Raw genomic sequence first — 19302 nt, forward strand, 5'->3', positions numbered from 1 at the left:
TGGACATTAAACTATGTAAATTTCAATAAAATTGGAACAATGGAGGTGTTCTAAAAGTGGATATTCACATATGATTTGGACTAGTAGGCCTTAGATCCAATGATAATCTTAATACTATAACCCACAGGGAAGCCTCTTTCCTGTTTCAACATGACCGTGACCCCATGCACAAAGTTAGGACCGTAGAGAAAGGGTTTTCCCAGTTTGGTGTGGAGGAACTTAACTGATCGTGAACTGAAACTATGAGACAGGCATCACTAACGCTCATGTGGCTGAAGGGGAAGAAAATCCTTGCAGCCAGGTTCCAAAATATTGTGGAAACTAGACTTCTTACAAGAGAGGAGGCTGTTATTGCAGCAGATAAATGAACATGGTTTTGGAGTAAGATGCTCAACAACCACATATGGGTGTCCACATACTTTTGGCTGTGCAGTGTATTTCATGTTCACCTATCCCTCTCTTTATCTTTTTACTTCTTACCTCGTTCTAGTTCTTGCTTCTTGTACTCTTCTGGTACCTCTCTCTCTCTCTCTTGCCACCCACTGCGCTGCACCCACTTTTTTTCTCTGCATCAACCTTTATCTCTCATCTCGAGCCCCGCTCTCTTTCTACCACACTTTTCATGTCTCTCTACCCTGCTTGCCTCTCTCTCTCAGTATCAGTCAGTATTCAGGAACTGAGTCATCGACCACATAGCGTCGCTCCAGACTGACACAGGATGCTACCGTAGCTCAGTGTTTGGCTTCTTACCTCAATAACATAACAGTAGAAACAGCTTAGAGCTGCATGTAATTCTCACTTTGTCATTTTTAAAGCCACAATCTACATAACAGACTGCTTTATGGCAAAATGAAGCCCCTACAACTACAGAATGGCAGACTCTCAGATTCTACAAGTTTTGCATTTTATGTCTTTTTGAAGATTTTAGTCATTTCAGATCAGCTGAGGATACAAGAAAATTACATAAACCTCATAGGTTTGGTGTATTTTTGTCGACAAACATAGAAGATGATGTACACAGAAGCTTCAGTGGAGATTGATTTTGACTGAAAATGCAAAATTTTTAAGTAAACAGATTTTAGAGTCAGCAGCCGTCTTCAGATCTGCACTTAAGTAAAAGCAGCAATACCACAATTTACATATGTACTACTGTATATGTAAGGATAATCAAGTATCCAAAATAACACAACTCATACTATGGGTGCTGTCCATACTTCACATTCTATTAAAAGGTGGAATTTGTAAATGCATCAGTAATTAACCCCCCCCCCCCCCCCCCCCCCCCCCCCCTCAAACTGGATATGGAAAATTAAAACATGGTTGAAGTACACTCAGACCTGTAGTCACTGAGCTGAGATATACTGATTAGCATTAGTACACATCTGGTTGGAAATTTATTATTATTTATTATTTATTATTATTTATTATTATTATTATAAATAGTTTTTTACGACCTCATTTTTCAAACTGGAAATAGTCAAATTTGTGCCAAAAACTACTCTAATTTACTTTTCAAAATTAAAAATATAAACTCAGAAATGAGATCAAGCTTAAAACAAAATTCAATCTACTGTTTTTGCTTATATACAGAGAGAAGTTTTCAATTCCTCTGAAGGAAGTGCTTTAACTTGTGGTTACAGAGTGACTTTGCAATGTTTTATCAGAGACTGATCAGAGAAAATATGTGACATCATCTGCAAACAGTATAAAATCTGCTTTTTCACTTAACTAGTTTTAAGATTTTACTGTTTATATAAAAGTATACATTTCCAGAAAATAGCATCACAAGAATCATCATAAAATGCTCTTTAATATGTGATATGTGTTTGTTAATATGTGAACATGCAAGAAATTAAGAGAGCACAAATGAGAGCATAAACCACATGTTGGTTGCGGTTAGCTGTAGAGGAAGGCGACGAAAAGGCATCAGTGGAAGTGTCATGTTTTAAATTGTTATCATCTTCCCCCGCTGAAATGTCTGTAACAGAGAGAGATCACAAGAAAATCACCATAATAGAACATTTCACCAGAATAAGGCACTTATTATAGGTATTACACTTATTATTACTTATAGTTCAACTTCTGGATTTTTCAGGTCAGAATCTGAGTTGCGCTGTTCTTGATTTAGTCACATGGTCACATAGATAGTAATAAATGTGCTGGTGGTCATTTTGGGAATTATTGCTCCATTAATAAGATTTGAAGACTTGTAGTATCTTTGATGTCTGCTGTTTGTTTACTAACAGCTGTGATTGACAGTTGGCTCACCCGCTGCTCTCCTCGGCTCCGGGACTCACACTGAGTCAGACTATTGTCGCAATATTTCACTAAGTTTAATGTTACCATACCTGCCCTGTTCGCACGATTTAGCTAAAGTAGGTGTTCCCCGTAAGCTAGCATTCACTTTAGTCCAAAGTAGCGGGGCGTGTTTCCAAAGTGTGAGAGGCAACACCCCGAACTCCTTATTTGGAAGATCGTGGCTCCAAACGGAAAAGATGGTGCCATTCTCACCACTGAACATTTGACTGCACCAAACCAAAAAAGTCATAAAACAGTGTCTTCTATCACTGAACGGTTAAAATCAGTGTGCAACATTTATAATAATACTGTAGATTGGGGAGATATCTGGTTACTGATCTGCTGCATGTCAACACAGATTTACCATAACCAGGTTACTACAGTGAACGTAAACACTTTCCCTAATTACCCACAATAACCGGGTGGCTTAAGTGCACGTAAGCACACTGATAAAGAAACAACTGAGTGAACACACACCAAAGGAGGTTGAGGTTACCTGAGGAGGAAATTGATTCACCACTGCTATTCATATCTTCATCATCCATTTCAGTGTCATCTCCCCTTGATAAAATGACTGCAGCAGCTACAGGAAGAGAAAGACAGACAGAGATCTTTACTGATACGAACTGTCTCCAGCAAGTAGCCATATTGTATACTCACACTCTAAAGTCTGACACTAAAAGCCCTCACCTTCTTCCTTTTGGATTTTGATTTAAATAGCTTTATTGTCCCCAAGTCGCCTCTTATTTCTGCTCGTCTGTTATGATACAAAATACCTACGAGTTGGCAGATTTTTCTGCTCCCTGAGAGTCAAAGCCAGGGCTTGAGCCTGCTCTGAATGCTGCATTTGCAAACTTAACTCTATTTCTCTCATCGAACTGACATCAGATTGTTCACACGTGCCTACAAGCAGCCATCCCTGGTTGTTTGTCGGATTGTTTGTGTTGTCCACTCACAGATTTCGGATCAGTTTTGGGGCTAAAACATGTACGGATGTATTTTAGAAGTTTCCATTTCAAATAAAGAATGAGAAAAAGAAGTAAATTACTGCTACAACTACAAAGTTTATCTGAAGCTAATATGAAACTTCAGCGTCCAAATGAGTCAAATCAAGTAGATATCTTTCAACGTTTAAGTCTTTAGTGCCAAAGTCCCTCTTTTTGTTACTATACTTCCACCGCAGCTCAACAGGGAAACACTGTCTGAGGAAACACAAAGAGGGAATTTGACGCTAAAAAGACTTTAAATGTGGCAGATATCCACTTTATTAGATTAACTCAGAGGGCTGAAGCCTCATATAAGCTTCAGATAAACTTTAAAATGCATTTTTGCTCAAAACGAGGACTGTGGATTTGGCCCCCATCACTCATCCCTTATATTGTAAGCACATTTGGAGGGGAGCTAATAGTCAGTGTGAACAGGAGGAATGATTACAGCAAGAAAAACCTGTTTCAATGTTCATTTGGGTACCTGACAGTTGTTTTAAGACAAACTTGAAAATTGTGAACTTATCTTTTAAAGAGACTGGAGCCAAAACTAACCGTTTCAGACAGAGGCTGAACCGAGGGGACTGCATAAAGGGCCAGGATAAGATATTTTTTTGAACTGTAAATATATATTCCAGTAGAGCCCCAGAATAAATATACAGATGATGATGATATAAGAATAAGAACATAATATGTTCCCTTTAGATAATAATTTCCTGGCTCATGTATTTACTTAAGCTGCATAAGCAAAGTGTTGCAGACAGCGAGGGGAAATAGGAACTTTTAACAGGAACATGAACAAGAAAGATCTTTTTTTTAACCATTCATTAATGTAAAACAAACTAACAAACAAAAGAAATATGATTATAGGAATGAATCCACACAACATGAGGAAAAATGTATTCATGCTCAAATGTTCTGTTATTTCTTGACTGGATTTGATTTTGGGAATATTCAGTATGAAGTCGGCAAAGATGACAACAGTATGACAGACTCAGTTTTAGATTTTTGCATATTAATCAGACTGATGAATTAAAGTTAATGTGCGTGTGAAGCAAACGCTCCCTAATGGTATACCAGTTCAAAGCAAACACAGTAAACCACAAGTAGTTTTCACTCACCGACAAGCCACATCAGCAGGTAAATGTTCATCCTAGCCATCATCATCACCCTCTGTCTCCCTCTTCTTCTCCTCCTCCAAACTTCAAGTGAAGAACTCAGACCACCAAAGTTTCTCCAGCTGACTGAGTTCCACCACTGCCGTCTGTTACCTCAAATTTGTCTGTGCATGTGCACTTGTACAATCAAAAACCAAGACAGGAACTAGCTAACCACAGAGGATATAGGAAACATTTTGTCACATCAGCAGACTGATAGCAGAGAGATGATACACGTGATGTGATATATTGATATACTTGACTCTACTTTGCAATATAATACTACCGTCTCACTGAGTATGTTTCTACCCTACAGACTGTACTACACACTCTCCTGTGTGTAGGTACTGTAGCTGGATGGATGTGTGAGGTTTAGGGGCACTGGGAATTTTGACCTCCTGTTTGAAACGCACGTACACATGAAATCATTGTTTGTACATTTAAGACTTTTAGCCGTACTATTGACATATCGGTTTGTCGGTCCACAACTTTGGTCAAGACTGAAATATTTTAACAACTATTAGATGGATTGCCATAAAATCCTGTGCAAACATTCATGGCTCCCAAATAATGAATCCTAATAACCGTTGTGATCCGCAGACCTATCCAATTCTATTTGTTATAGTGTACTGTCCCCCTGGCCTGTACTCTGAATTTTTATCTAAATTCTCAGAGTTTTTATCAAACTTAGTCCTTAGTACAGATAAAGTAATTATCATAGGTGACTTTAATATTCATGCGGACGTCAATAATGATAGCCTTAGCACTGTGTTTATCTCATTATTAGACTCAATTGGCTTCTCTCAGATTGTAAATAAACCCACCCACTGTCTTAACCACACCCTCGACCTTGTTCTGACATATGGCATTGAAATTGAACATTTAATAGTCTTTCCACTAAATCCTATTTTATCAGACCATTACTTAATAACTTTCTCATTCCTATTACTGGACTACACACCATTAGACAAAAATGTCTTCACTAGATGTCTATCTGATAGTGCTGTAGCTAAATTTAAGGAAGCAATTCCATCAGCATTCAATACAATGCCATGTCTCAATTCAACAGAGGACTCTAATGCTCATTTCAGTCCCTCCCAAATTGATCATCTTGTTGATAGAGCTGCAGACTCACTGTGAATGACACTGGACTCCATCGCCCCTTAAAAAAAGAAGATAACAAAACAAAAGAGGTTAGCTCCATGGTATAACTCCCAAACCCACATATTAAAGCAAACATCACGCAAATTTGAAAGGATATGGCGTTCCACCAAACTGGAACAATCTAGCTTAGTCTGGCAAGAGAAGGTAAGATATGTACTGTAAGGCCAAAGTTGTCTATTACTCATCATTAATAGAGGAGAATAAAAACTGCCCTAGATTCCTTTTTTTCAGCACTTTGGCCAGGCTGACAAACAGTCATAACTCTATTGACCCATGTATTCCTATAGCTCTCAGTAGTAACGACTTTACAAGCTTCTTTAATAATAAAATTCTCACTATTAGAGACAAAATTCATCACCTCCTGCCCTCAACACGCACCAATTATCCCCAAACACAGGAACCTTAGAAACAGCTGTAAATCCTGACATATATTTAGATTGTTTTTTACTCCAATCAACTTTCCTGAACTAACTTCAACGATTCCTTCATCTAAATCATCAACTTGTCTCTTAGACCCCATCCCAACTAGGCTGCTTAAGGGAAGCTCTTAGTCAGCATTTTTACTAGATATGATCAATCTGCCTTCAGTAACAGGCTATGCACTACAGTCCTTTAAAGTGGCTGTAATTAAACCTCTTCTTAAAAAGCCTATACTTGATTCAGGCGTTTTAGCCAATTATAGACCTATATCTAATCTTCCTTTTCTCTCTGAGATCCTTGAGTAAGCAGTCATCAATCAGTTGTGTGACTTTCTACATAACAATAGTTTATTTGAGGCAGCACTGGTGAAAGTTACAAATGACCTCCTAATTGCATCTGACAAAGGATTTCTCTCTGTATTTGGCTTGTTAGATCTTAGTGCTGCATTTGAAACCACTGACCATCACATCCTATTACAGAGACTTGAACATTTAACTGGCATTAAAGAAACTGCATTAAGCTGGTTTAAATCCTATTTATCAGGTTTAGACATGGAGTTCCACAGGGTTCTGTGCTTGGACCAATACTATTAACCTTATATAAGCTTCCTTTAGGTAATATTATTCGGAAACACTCCATAAAATTTTATTGTTATGTAGATGATACCCAGTTATATTTATCGACGACGCTAGATGAAACCAATCAGTTAACACAACTCCAAGCATGCCTTAAGGACATAAAGACCTGGATGACCTGCAATGTTCTGCTACTAAACTCAGATAAAACTGAAGTTATTGTGCTTGGCCCTAAACACCTTATCTAATGATATAGCTACTCTGGATGGCATTACCCTGGCCTCCAGCACCACCGAAAGGAATCTGAGAGTTATCTTTGATCACGATATGTCCTTTAACTCTAAGCTCATACATAGGACCGAACTGGCAAAACTAGAAACCAACCCAACTCTATTTGGGTACCTGACTGTTGTTTTAAGGCAGATTTGAAAAATTGTGAATCTGTTAGTTCAGTTCAGTTCAGCAGAAATTCAAATGTCTTTGTGTCTTTGCAGGAGCATGTAAGCAAGTCATTTATTTTTTTAAATATTAAATAAGAGAAAAATTAAAGTACTACATTAACAATAATGCAGTACACATTAACACAAATTTAAGTGCGGTAAATCAATATCTGATATTTAAGAGATCAAGGTTGTTCTCTCTCTTTCTCTCTCTTTGCTTGACTGTTCCATCTAACTTCCTCTTTCTCTATTTATCTGTTCTTCGATCTTTTTCTACCCTCCCCAACTTCTCTGCTTCTCAACATCTTTACCACTACTGCCCTCTGTCTCTCTCTCTCTTTATTCCACTCACCATACTACATACATTCACTACCCTCTAACTCGCTCTCAGTTTCAGTCAGTATTTAGGAACTGATTCAGTAAACACTGTTAGCTCTAGATCAACACGATGCTAACTCAATTTTCAGCTTCTAATCTCAGTAGAAGCAGTTCTCACTTTGTCATAAAACCCAAAACATACAATCAGTCACCTTTTAAAGAAAAAGTAAAGTCTTTGGAACTTAATTGAAAAGTATGGGCTTAAAAGCCAGCTTTTGGTGCAGAACTTTGCTTTCCATTTAGTAGTTTGGTGTATTTTTATTCTGTCTACGGAGACCTGGCTAAACAGGAGGTCCAGGTATTTACAGATTATTATCTTTTCCCTACACAAAGGAAAGCATATAATGAAACAAAGACGCCTTCTTCAAACTAAATACTCAAGTACACGCTTATAAATACGTTTCATGCTAAAATGTCAGCTTACACTTCAGCTTTGTGACAAAACATTTATGTGGAAAAACAGTGGAGTCCAAATCTAGTTTATATCTAGTTGTTCCAGAAGAAAACAGAAGGCGGTGTAATAGAATAATGCAACCCAATCGCCAGAATAAAACAATGGCATTGTATGTTTCTGCAAACGCAGATACGTTGAATCTCTACGTTTCAATGGCTTTTCGCATGTAATTTAAGATCACATTAAATTTTTAATAATTATGTTTTATGTTGTGACAATGCTGTGGTTAAGGTCTGCTTAGGTTAGGGTTAGGAAAAGATCATGGTTTGGGTTAAAATACCTGCGATGCAATTTGCCCAGAACTGACATGAAAAAATCTGATCTGAGTCACTTGGAGGTAAAAAAATTCAGATTTGGGCCACTTTAGCATGTGATGTGAACATAGCCACTGACATTCAGATTGATTCCTCTCTCCATATATATGTTAAATATGAACCTTCAGGTTAGCCTAGCTTAGCATAAACACTGGAAGCAGGGGGAAACTAGTGCAATTAATGCAACTACCCCTAAAACCACAAAATGTTGTCTTCACATTTCAGTTTGTGTACAAATTAAAGAAATTAGATCTAAGATGATTACTGAGATTCAGAAGTGGTGGTAGGTGTATTTCTTAACTTTGGACAGTCTTAATGCTAAGTTAGGCTAACCAAGTTCTGACTCCAGCCTCCAGAGGAGGTGGGCAGTCGAGGTGTTGAAAGTGCGCCAGTTTCGTACTCATCCCATTGAGAGGAGCCCTGCTGTCCGCCACCACATATGACCTGCTGACACACCCGAACATACAAACAAACATGTGAACACAGTGACCACACGCCTGCCTCCAGTCCAGTCTGTGTTTCCGTTTTAGTTAGTTTCTCTTTCATTCTGCTGTTTATCATCTGTTAATGAATTAGATTATTAATAGTGAAGCATCAGTGTTAGAGCAGCATGTTACTGTTGTAGCTGCTGGAGGTGGAGCTAGTTTACACTACTTTATATACAGTTAGCTATTTTTGTCCAGTGGTTCCCAAACTAGGGGTCGGGCCCCTCCAAAGGGTCACCAGATAAATCTGAGGGGTCGTGAGATGATTAATGGGAGAGGAAAGAAGAAAAAACAAAGTTCTGATACACAAATCTGTTTTCAGTTTTTGGACTTTTTCTCTAATCTTTGATTTTTGCTGAAATATTGGATCATTTGAACATTTATTGAAATGAAAGCATGTGAGAAGTTTAGAGGGAAAAATCACTATTTGGTGGAGCTGTTAACAACTCATAGACATGTGAAATGTGACCCCGACTACACACTGCTTTTTGTAAGACGTCAAAAGCCAAAAAGGTTGGAAACCACTGGTTTCATCTTTAACAATGTGTTGTATTTTAAAAGCTTGTTATATTATCCATTGTGTCAAATCTTCATCTGAAAATTAACTAAAGCTGTCAAATAAATGAGTAGAAAGTATAATATTTCCCTCTGAAATGTAGTGGAGTGGAAGTATAAAGTAGCATCACATGGAAATACTCAAGTTAAGTACAAGTACCTCAAAACTGTACTTAAGTACAGTACTTGAGTAAATGTAGTTAGTTACTTCCCATCACTGTCAGGGTGTACTGATGAGAATGATAGAAGTTTAAGTTGTCCAGCTGCAATTAAACTACCGTAACAAAAGTGAGGGAGATGTCAATCAAACACAATATAAACACCCACACAGTCCTGGAAGGAGTTCTATTTATATAACATAGATGCAAACATGAGCATATTTACTATATATTACCACACTTATTCCATCTTATCTGACCTCTAACCTTTGACATTTGTGCCGTTGTTTGCCTGTAAAGTTGGTGTGAACTAAAACTCATCTGTCTTCCTCCATAATTTGATTAATTTCTTATTTTGATATATTCTACTTACATATGAACATATTATACATCATATTTTATATTTAATCATATATACAGTATATCAGCAAGTAAAATATCAATATATTTAATACACTGTCTCATATTTTCTATGACTTAACAACCCAGATGTGATGATTGCTGGATGCCCCCATTCAACCTCAAAATTGTGCTTAAGTACAGTACTTGAGTAAATGTACTTAATTACTTCCCATCACTGTCAGGGTGTACTAATGAGAATGATAGAAGTTTAAGTTGTCCAGCTGCAGTTAAACTAACAAAAATGAGGGAGATGTCAATCAAACACAGTATAAACACCCCCACAGTCGTGGAAGGAGTTCTAATCATACAACACCTACAAAAATTAGAATATTTGTTAATCAACCAGATTTTGGCCCATGTAAGCTAAAGGAACTTATGTGTATCAACCAAGACAACACAACAGATATCAAGTAAAGTACAAGTACCTCAAAATTGTAAAAAAGTACAGTACTAGAGTACATGTACTTAGTTACTTTCCACCACTGACAAAAGTGTACAAGAAGATTTTTAATGAAAGTATTATCATATAATCTAACAGATATCAGAGCACAGTCATAAATTATCCACAATTCTCTGCAGGAAAAGAGTGATGAATTGCTATTAACTAATACTTTCACTGTATAATTACAGACAATTACAGATACAGATACATTGATATGACCTCTACAGCAGCTAATTTTGTTTAAAGGTCTCAGTAATAGGCTCTGCGATCTAAAGCATCCATGGTAAAACATCATTATGTTCTATTTGTAAGGATTATCACCTAAAATATCAACATTTTATACAACTCACTGTCCCTGATGCAATAACATGCGGAACAGCCTGCTATTGCATCATGAAAATGATATTAAATGAGATGTTAAATTGAATGAAAAGACTTTGGATCCGATTTTTAACATTATTCTGTTTTTAAATGATAGTAATAATGCTTGAAAGTATCTGAAACTCCTTAGGTAATGTAAAAAAAAAAGTGCATTGTGTCATAAAGGTAAAATATGTCCCTGAATTTACTACAGCCAATATATAGATGTAGTGGGGTAAAGCTTCTAAAATATAGTGAAGGAAAGGTATAAACTGAACATGCCCCAAACCGTTGAATCTCATGTGGAATCTACAGTAACTTCTTAGTCATAACACACATGCAGAGGACTAAAAACTATAACACTTTAATTAGTGGTTGATTTGTCAGAAACTGATCAGAGATCTGAAAAAACATTTACAGACACGTTGGAACATCACGGCAAACTTTTCATCACAACAAGAAAATGTAAAACGAGTCTTAAACATCTTTGATGAACTATCAAAAATAACATATCTGCAAATGAAATCTCAACAGACATAATATAAAATGTTGTTTAATATGCCAGGATGAAGAGAACAGAGATCGTCCAGACCAAACAGAGAAGGATGAGTTTTGCTGTGGGGGAGCTGGAATAGGTCCCGTTGCCTTCGTCATTGGTAGTGGGGATGGCAACATGGAGAGAAAGGCATAGAGAGCAATTAAAATCTCAATTAAAATAATTAAAATATTTTGACCCAGTGTTACACACAACAAGCTTTAGCTAGAAACTATCTCAAATTTATTGTTTCTTGTTCAAAACAATGTGCATATTACATTCAAAAGATACAAAAAATATTAACAATCAATAGCAAACTGTCAAAATGTAAGTTTATAAAGAGTAGAGTAGATTATAACAACCTTTGGTTTGGATAAATAACCCAACAGTAAAATAAAAAATAACATTGAAACTGGTTCAAATCAACTCTTTGTCTTTCTGGGCAACATTAACTCAGTATTATGTTGGTGCAATATTGACCCTCACTAGGTAAAATTTTAACCCAGTGATTTTTAGTGTGTAGTACTAAGACAGACACTGTGGCAGCAATGCCACACTAAAATTATTTAATCTAATCATTTGTGCATTACAGAGTTGAAGATTAAAAACAAACCATGAGCGTCTGTCCATTCATCTATGTCGTAATCATCGTAATAGTCATAGGAGTAAGTCATGGTTGTATTGTCTACTGCAGCAAGAGAAGGAGAGAGCAATTAAAAATCATTAAATTTGCAAATATAAAACAGCAGTTGTTATTTGTTCCCTCTTCAGACTGTTTCATCTAAATTAAACTAAATTAACTCCACAGTAAGAAAAAAATTTTGAAAAATCATTTCTGTAGCAGAATTTAGATTTTCTTTTTTGACTGTGGATGAGTTTTAGAGGCCTTTTTTATATTGTGGCCTAGATTATGATGGTAAATCTGGTGATTGTACACTGTGACAGACAGCAATGCCATACTAAAATTATTAAATCTAGCCGTATGTGCATTACAGAGTTGAAGATAAAAACGAACCAGAAAATTCTGTCGATTCCTCCACGTCTTGCGCTGATACAGTGACTGCTGCAGCTAGAGAAGGAGAGAGTGATCACAAATCATTAAAATTGCAAGTATAAAACAGCAGTTTATCTTTTTCAGACTGTTTCTTCTGAATTAAATTGAATTAACTTCATAGTAAGAAAAAGGACTAAAAAGCAAATATTAGCTAAGATAATCATCTTGTGACACCTTAGATTCAGCTCTTGGCCCCTATTTCCAGCCCCCCGATTCTAAACTACACAACTTACAAGATGAAAGCAGTTTTCTTCTTCGATGTAAAAGTGTAGCACGTCAACAGCTATTTCCTGTTGTGTTTACCTCATGAGAGCTCAGCTGAATGATCTCACATAAACAGGAACTCAAATCTAATTTCTTTCCCAACTTGACTTCATTGCAGCACAGCACAGCACAGGTGAACACTAGTGGAGTGTACAAGCAAATCATTTCACTTTTTTCAGTGAAAACCACGTGGACAAACGTGACACAAATTTGTCAATAAAAATCACACACTTTACATCAAAAATAATGAAATGCCCAAGTTTAAAATATACAAATCCAGACCTGATATTTGCATTAGACATACATACATCTTCATTTCATTTTTGCATCTTGGCGTATTGCACTAAAATCTCTGTCAGTTGAAGTAAGGCTTAGTCATTACTCTGTGTGTGCGTGTATTTGTGTACATAAACATTAAAGACACAACAGAAAAACACAATAAACACATTGACAAAACTAATCACAGAGGCTCTGCCCCTTTTGATTCGGATTCAAAGTTTGTCACTCATCTTTTTCATTCTCAGCATTAAAATTTCATTCATCTGGTTCAAAAAATGCGCTCCAAGTTTAACTGAAACACAGGGGAAACCTGTAGATGTGCAATAACACAACAGGAAGTACAAGTATAAGATGCATAACTGAAAAACACCTCCAGTTTTGTTTGGTTTGTTTAAAATCCAGCCATTAAATTAACAACTGCCTGTAGTGTTTTTTTTATGTTTTTTTTTCAGTGTTGAGAAATCTTATGAGTAGCTGTTGCATTATTTAAATAATTATGTAAACTCTTATTATTTAAACTCTCAACTAGCCACGAATGAAGAAATCGTGCTTTCGATTTAATAATTTGTGTCCACATATTACTTCATTAGTGGCGAAATGGCAAAAAAGTCTGTTATACTGTGGAATATGTTTAAGAGATAACACAGTGTTGTGCTTACAAGCCAAAACCAGAAGTATTTCCACATATCTTAGTCCAAGATCAAAATGAAACCATATTAAATCCAAGCAACCCATAGTGAGGACTGGCAATTGGGAGCACAAATTACTAAACTGGAGCACAAATTTTTAAATCGAGAGCACAGATTAGTTGTTTTCTTCATGGCCACTCCCAGGCTCTGTAGAATTGTTTGTTAAAAGATAAATGTAAAAAAAGGGATAAAGTTGAGCAGGTAATAATCTCCTGCCTCATTTCACTCATCACAGTATCAATAAAAGACATATTTCCAAATGAAAATGAACATTTCCATCACAGCTGGTGTTGACGTAGTAAAGCACGTTTGGGCTTCAAGGTTAAAGGTCATTTTGTCTTGTGTTGTGAAATAGTAAAATTTTGAATGACATCTGCGTTGCTTTTAAATGTTAACTTATGACTTTCAAATTTAATTCACAAACCTTGAGCTAGCTAGCTAGCAGCATGGGCTAGCTAGTAGCCTATCTAACTTGGCTAAAGTCATGTCGTGGTTGTTTTGATATTTTTGATAAATGTAATAACTGTTAAATCTATCTAATATAAAGTCACTTTAATGTGTTTAAGTAAGGTTAGTTTTATTTTTACGCTAGTGTGTGAATCAAGTGGATAGGAGGAGGTTGATTTAAAATGGCTGCTACATTGCATTTCAAATTTCATAGTCATTAGTTACCAATTAAAAGCAGAGCAGGTGTACATCTTCTTTGCTTTTAAACATTAACTAATGACTTTCAAATGAAATTTACAAATCTTTAGCAGAAGCAGCTAGCTAGTAGGCTAGCTGACTTGGCTAAAGTCACATTGTGGTTGTTGTTTGTGATGTTGTTGAATCTATCTCATGTAAAGTTTAATGTGATTAAGTAAGAATAGTTTGATTGTTATACTAGTTTATGCAATCCAGCGTAGGAGGTTGATTTAAAATGGCTGCCACAGGAATAATTATTGATTCTAAACTACACAATTTACAAAAACCTTTCACTCTATTAATTGTGGATTCTCAAAAATTTGCATTTTTTTTCTGCTTACAGTAACGTTCCGAAAACTGAAAGAGATCACATGCATTTTGTGAAGAGCTGACCACAGAGACAAGGAAGTATGGTGTGATGTCTAATTTTCGCTGCATGGTCCATCATAGATGCATGAGTGAAGCAGAAGAAAAGAAAAGATAGACTAGATGGCAAAAAGTATGTTGACATGTAAGGAAATTATGTGAATTTTTTAACATACACTCCTTATTTAACATTTAATTCCAGAAATAAGTTCTATGTTTTATGTTCATTAATCTACAGACTTGAAATCTTTTGACTTAAAATGATGAGTTTACAATAATGTACCTCTGCAAGTTCACACAACTGATTAAATTAAGTTTCTAAAGAAACATGATCAGCATATTAGCAGATTTGCCAGCATGCTTGTCTGAGACTTAAGTCCAGAGGCTCTTCTTTTTTGTAGTTTGAAGAAAACATATATAATTGAAACTTGCTTTGTGTCTTTCATACATGTTCATGGTTGTTTGTGTTCATAACAATAAAAGCATGATAAAGGCTAGTATTGAATTCAGTCCCTACCCTTGTACGTTCAACAAGATTAGTGAGATCATTGTTGTCTAGGATCTAGGATGCCATTGGAAAGCGAACATAGTAAATCACATTTAGTTTTTGTCATTGACTCACCAATTGCACACATCAGCAGGTAAACCTTCATCATCATCTTCGGTCTTTATTTCTTAAGCATGTAAAAAAAAAAACTCCAACCAACAGCTGTCACCAGTTACAACCTCTCTGTAAGTGTATTTGTGAGTGGGCGCCAGCCAGCAAAAGAGGAAATAGCTAAACTCTTTGTGGTTAAAGGCTGTTTGTCACATCAGCAGATTTTCAGCCTCAGCCAATAACATACTGTTGACTGTATATAGAGATGGACACAGCAAGGCATGACATCACCTGTTGGTTTGCATTGAAGCCCAGAGTTGCTGCTTATGGTTTGCACCATTTCAGTATGATTGACTTGACTTGAGTTTTAGTATTTTCTTAGTATTTTTTAAATAGGAATCAGTTGGAGCCAGCATCTAGTGGCACTTTAAGGTACTACTACATCAGCTTCAGTCTCAAGCCGTGGTAGTTGCATATGATAAGAGCTTATAGATCTTAAAAGACATCCATAGGTTGTTGGCACTTAAGTGTGTACAACTGAGAGAGGTTTAATGGCCCTGTGAATCTTGAGCTTCTGATAGAAACACAGGTACCTGAAGTCCTTTAGTTTTTGCTGCATACAATCATTATTTCTACGGTTGTGCGGAAGTTCCTAACCGCAGGGTGTTACACCTAAAACAACCATGATGCGGAAAATTTCATGTCACATGTTGACCACAGATACTTCCAAATGAAGCTTTGACCCAAGTTCAAAAAGGAAGATTTCACTTCTTACTTTCATTTCTTCATGTATTTAATGATAATGATAAACCAGAGTTTCTACATTAATCACATAATCTATTAACATGGTCTCAAGAGAGTGCTTTGCTCTTAAACGCTAACAAGACTAAGGAACTTGTCAATAATATGGGTGGGCAACCAATGTGCTGGCCAATTACTATTGAGGGCCAAGCTGTAGTTTTAAATATTTAGGAATGATTTTAGACACAAAGTAAAATTTTGATGAACACTCAGACTACATTTTTAAGAAGGCAGTGCAAAGATTGTGTCTTTTAAGGAAATTAAATGGCGTTGATGTGAGTAAAGAACTCCTGAGGATGGTGTACACCGGTCTAGTGTTAAGTATCATTTCCTACAACATCACATGGCGGTACAGAAATTTAGAGACTTGGAGCAAAACCAAGCTCACAAAAATAGTCTGCAAGATCATAAAGAAACCCCAGAGACAGTTGGTGGAGCTGTACATCATACAAACCAGGAGGAAAACAACATAAATAGTTCAGGACCCGTCACATCCTTTGTTTAATGAATTTGAAAAACTCCCTTCAGTAAGATGATGAGCAATGAGAAACGTCTTTAAGAAATCTTTCATTCCATCCTCTGTTATCTTACTAAATAAATGACTTATTAGTGACTGCTGCTGTTTTTATGATGTCTATTTAAGATATGTATTTATTGTTATTTAGCACTTTCATCCCTGTGATGGCCACACCTGCAGCCACACAGCTGCATTGAAGTTTGTATCCCAGCTGGCACTCACACTTTGGTCTCTTTTACATTTGTAGTTCATTTTTTCCTCAGTTAGCTAATTTTAATTACATTTCACATCACATACAAATAAATAACAACACATTGGATTTCATACATCATACTTATTTTACAGTTTGGCAGTACATTAGTACTAAGGATGTGCACCAGGACCAAGTCCTGCCACCTCATAGGGAGGAACTGTTTATTTCTAGTCATATTGTTTGTTTCTCTTTATTGAATGTTTAGTTGGGTATTTTTGGTTTAGCTGATTTAGTTGACTTAACCTGTTTTATGGGGGAATTCTGTTGTTTATTGCTTAGTTGGTAGTGTTTGTCATTTGTCAGTTATCCCTCTTGTGTTATGGTCTGATCAGCCAGTATATATGTTCCCCTTTGTCCTCATTTTGAAAGGTCTGTTAGTAGGGTTAAGTTCACTTTAGTTGAGTTCTGTTTATTTGACCTCTTTTATGGGCCCTGAACTTTTACTTACATATTTTTGTCATTTGTACCTTTTTTGCATTTTTTTGGGTAAAATAAAAACCCTCTTTTTTGAAACCACCTGAATCTCCTTTGTCTGCCAGCTCAGTCCCTTACATTCCCAACCGTTTATTATTACAGGCTCACCTATTTATTGTCTTTATCTCATGTATTTTAACTCAAGGCAGAGGAAGTTTTTGAGTGAGTGTCTGTGAAACCAAAGAATTTCCACGTGATTGGACAATAAAGATGTCTATTCTATTCTGTGTTTTTTTATTTATTTTCACTTCCTCATGCTGTCAAAATCCCTACATTCAATGATCTTACTTCCGATGTTCCTCGAGCTAATCAGTCCCTGGATGCTGTTTTTATTTGCATCATATAAGAAATACAAAAAGACACAAACGAACAGTTGATCTTCAGAATAGTTTATGGCCTTCTGACTGTCAAAATCAGTTTAATAATTTCAATTCATCTTGGCAATAATTTACTCCGAAAGAACAGATGAGAAAACAGTAAAAAGAAGAAGTGTCCCCGTTGTGGTTCACGACCAGGCCTCACTATCAGTGCTGAGCCGAGAGCCGTTATGCTTCAGAGTTCGGTTAGGTTTGTCCATCCCATAATATCATCATGATAAGTTTGTGTAATGAAGAGAGGCTGGTAGTGTGAACACTGCATTCACATCAAAATGGAAAAAATGTCACTGTTCCTTGAACTTGCTCATTGTAGGTTTGATGAGGTGCCTGACCAAGTTCTTCACACCTTGTGAAGATGAAAGCAGTTTTCTTCTTCGATGTAAAAGTGTAGCACGTCAACAGCTATTTCCTGTTGTGTTTACCTCATGAGAGCTCAGCTGAATGATCTCACATAAACAGGAACTCAAATCTACCTTCTTTCCCAACTTGACTTCATTGCAGCACAGCACAGCACAGGTGAACACTAGTGGAGTGTACAAGCAAATCATTTCACTTTTTTCAGTGAAAACCACGTGGACAAACGTGACACAAATTTGTCAATAAAAATCACACACTTAACATCAAAAATAATGAAATGCCCAAGTTTAAAATATACAAATCCAGACCTGATATTTGCATTAGACATACATACATCTTCATTTCATTTTTGCATCTTGGCGTATTGCACTAAAATCTCTGTCAGTTGAAGTAAGGCTTAGTCATTACTCTGTGTGTGCGTGTATTTGTGTGCATAAACATTAAAGACACAACAGAAAAACACAATAAACACATTGACAAAACTAATCACAGAGGCTCTGCCCCTTTTGATTCGGATTCAAAGTTTGTCACTCATCTTTTTCATTCTCAGCATTAAAATTTCATTCATCTGGTTCAAAAAATGCGCTCCAAGTTTAACTGAAACACAGGGGAAACCTGTAGATGCGCAATAACACAACAGGAAGTACAAGTATAAGATGCATAACTGAAAAACACCTCCAGTTTTGTTTGGTTTGTTTAAAATCCAGCTGTTAAATTAACAACTGCCTGTAGTGTTTTTTTTATGGGTTTTTTTCAGTGTTGAGAAATCTTATGAGTAGCTGTTGCATTATTTAAATAATTATGTAAACTCTTATTATTTAAACTCTCAACTAGCCACGAATGAAGAAATCGTGCTTTCGATTTAATAATTTGTGTCCACATATTACTTCATTAGTGGCGAAATGGCAAAAAAGTCTGTTATACTGTGGAATATGTTTAAGAGATAACACAGTGTTGTGCTTACAAGCCAAAACCAGAAGTATTTCCACATATCTTAGTCCAAGATCAAAATGAAACCATATTAAATCCAAGCAACCCATAGTGAGGACTGGCAATTGGGAGCACAAATTACTAAACTGGAGCACAAATTTTTAAATCGAGAGCACAGATTAGTTGTTTTCTTCATTGCCACTCCCAGGCTCTGTAGAATTGTTTGTTAAAAGATAAATGTAAAAAAAGGGATAAAGTTGAGCAGGTAATAATCTCCTGCCTCATTTCACTCATCACAGTATCAATAAAAGACATATTTCCAAATGAAAATGAACATTTCCATCACAGCTGGTGTTGACGTAGTAAAGCACGTTTGGGCTTCAAGGTTAAAGGTCATTTTGTCTTGTGTTGTGAAATAGTAAAATTTTGAATGACATCTGCGTTGCTTTTAAATGTTAACTTATGACTTTCAAATTTAATTCACAAACCTTGAGCTAGCTAGCTAGCAGCATGGGCTAGCTAGTAGCCTATCTAAC

At 36.3% G+C, this 19302-nt stretch overlaps 2 long non-coding RNA genes across 3 annotated transcripts in view; one reads left to right on the forward strand and one right to left on the reverse strand.

The window, feature by feature from the left end:
• The window catches only part of LOC121889821, a 33931-nt gene that overhangs the window by 13647 nt on the left and 982 nt on the right, over positions 1-19302 (forward strand). Inside the window, exon 3 of one of the 2 annotated variants that reach the window (XR_006093649.1) lies at positions 14437-14592. The exons of the other annotated variant lie outside the window; for it this stretch is intronic. This is a non-coding gene — a long non-coding RNA (uncharacterized LOC121889821). The remainder of the gene's footprint in view (positions 1-14436; positions 14593-19302) is intronic. 2 annotated transcript variants of the gene reach the window in all.
• On the reverse strand, positions 1464-4723 carry LOC121889809. The gene is made up of 3 exons (XR_006093630.1): positions 4406-4723; positions 2795-2881; positions 1464-1978 (listed from the first exon to the last, which is right to left on the reverse strand). It is a non-coding gene; the product is annotated as an uncharacterized LOC121889809 (long non-coding RNA).

Source organism: Thunnus maccoyii, chromosome 22 (assembly GCF_910596095.1).
Source record: "Thunnus maccoyii chromosome 22, fThuMac1.1, whole genome shotgun sequence".
NCBI lineage: Eukaryota > Metazoa > Chordata > Actinopteri > Scombriformes > Scombridae > Thunnus > Thunnus maccoyii.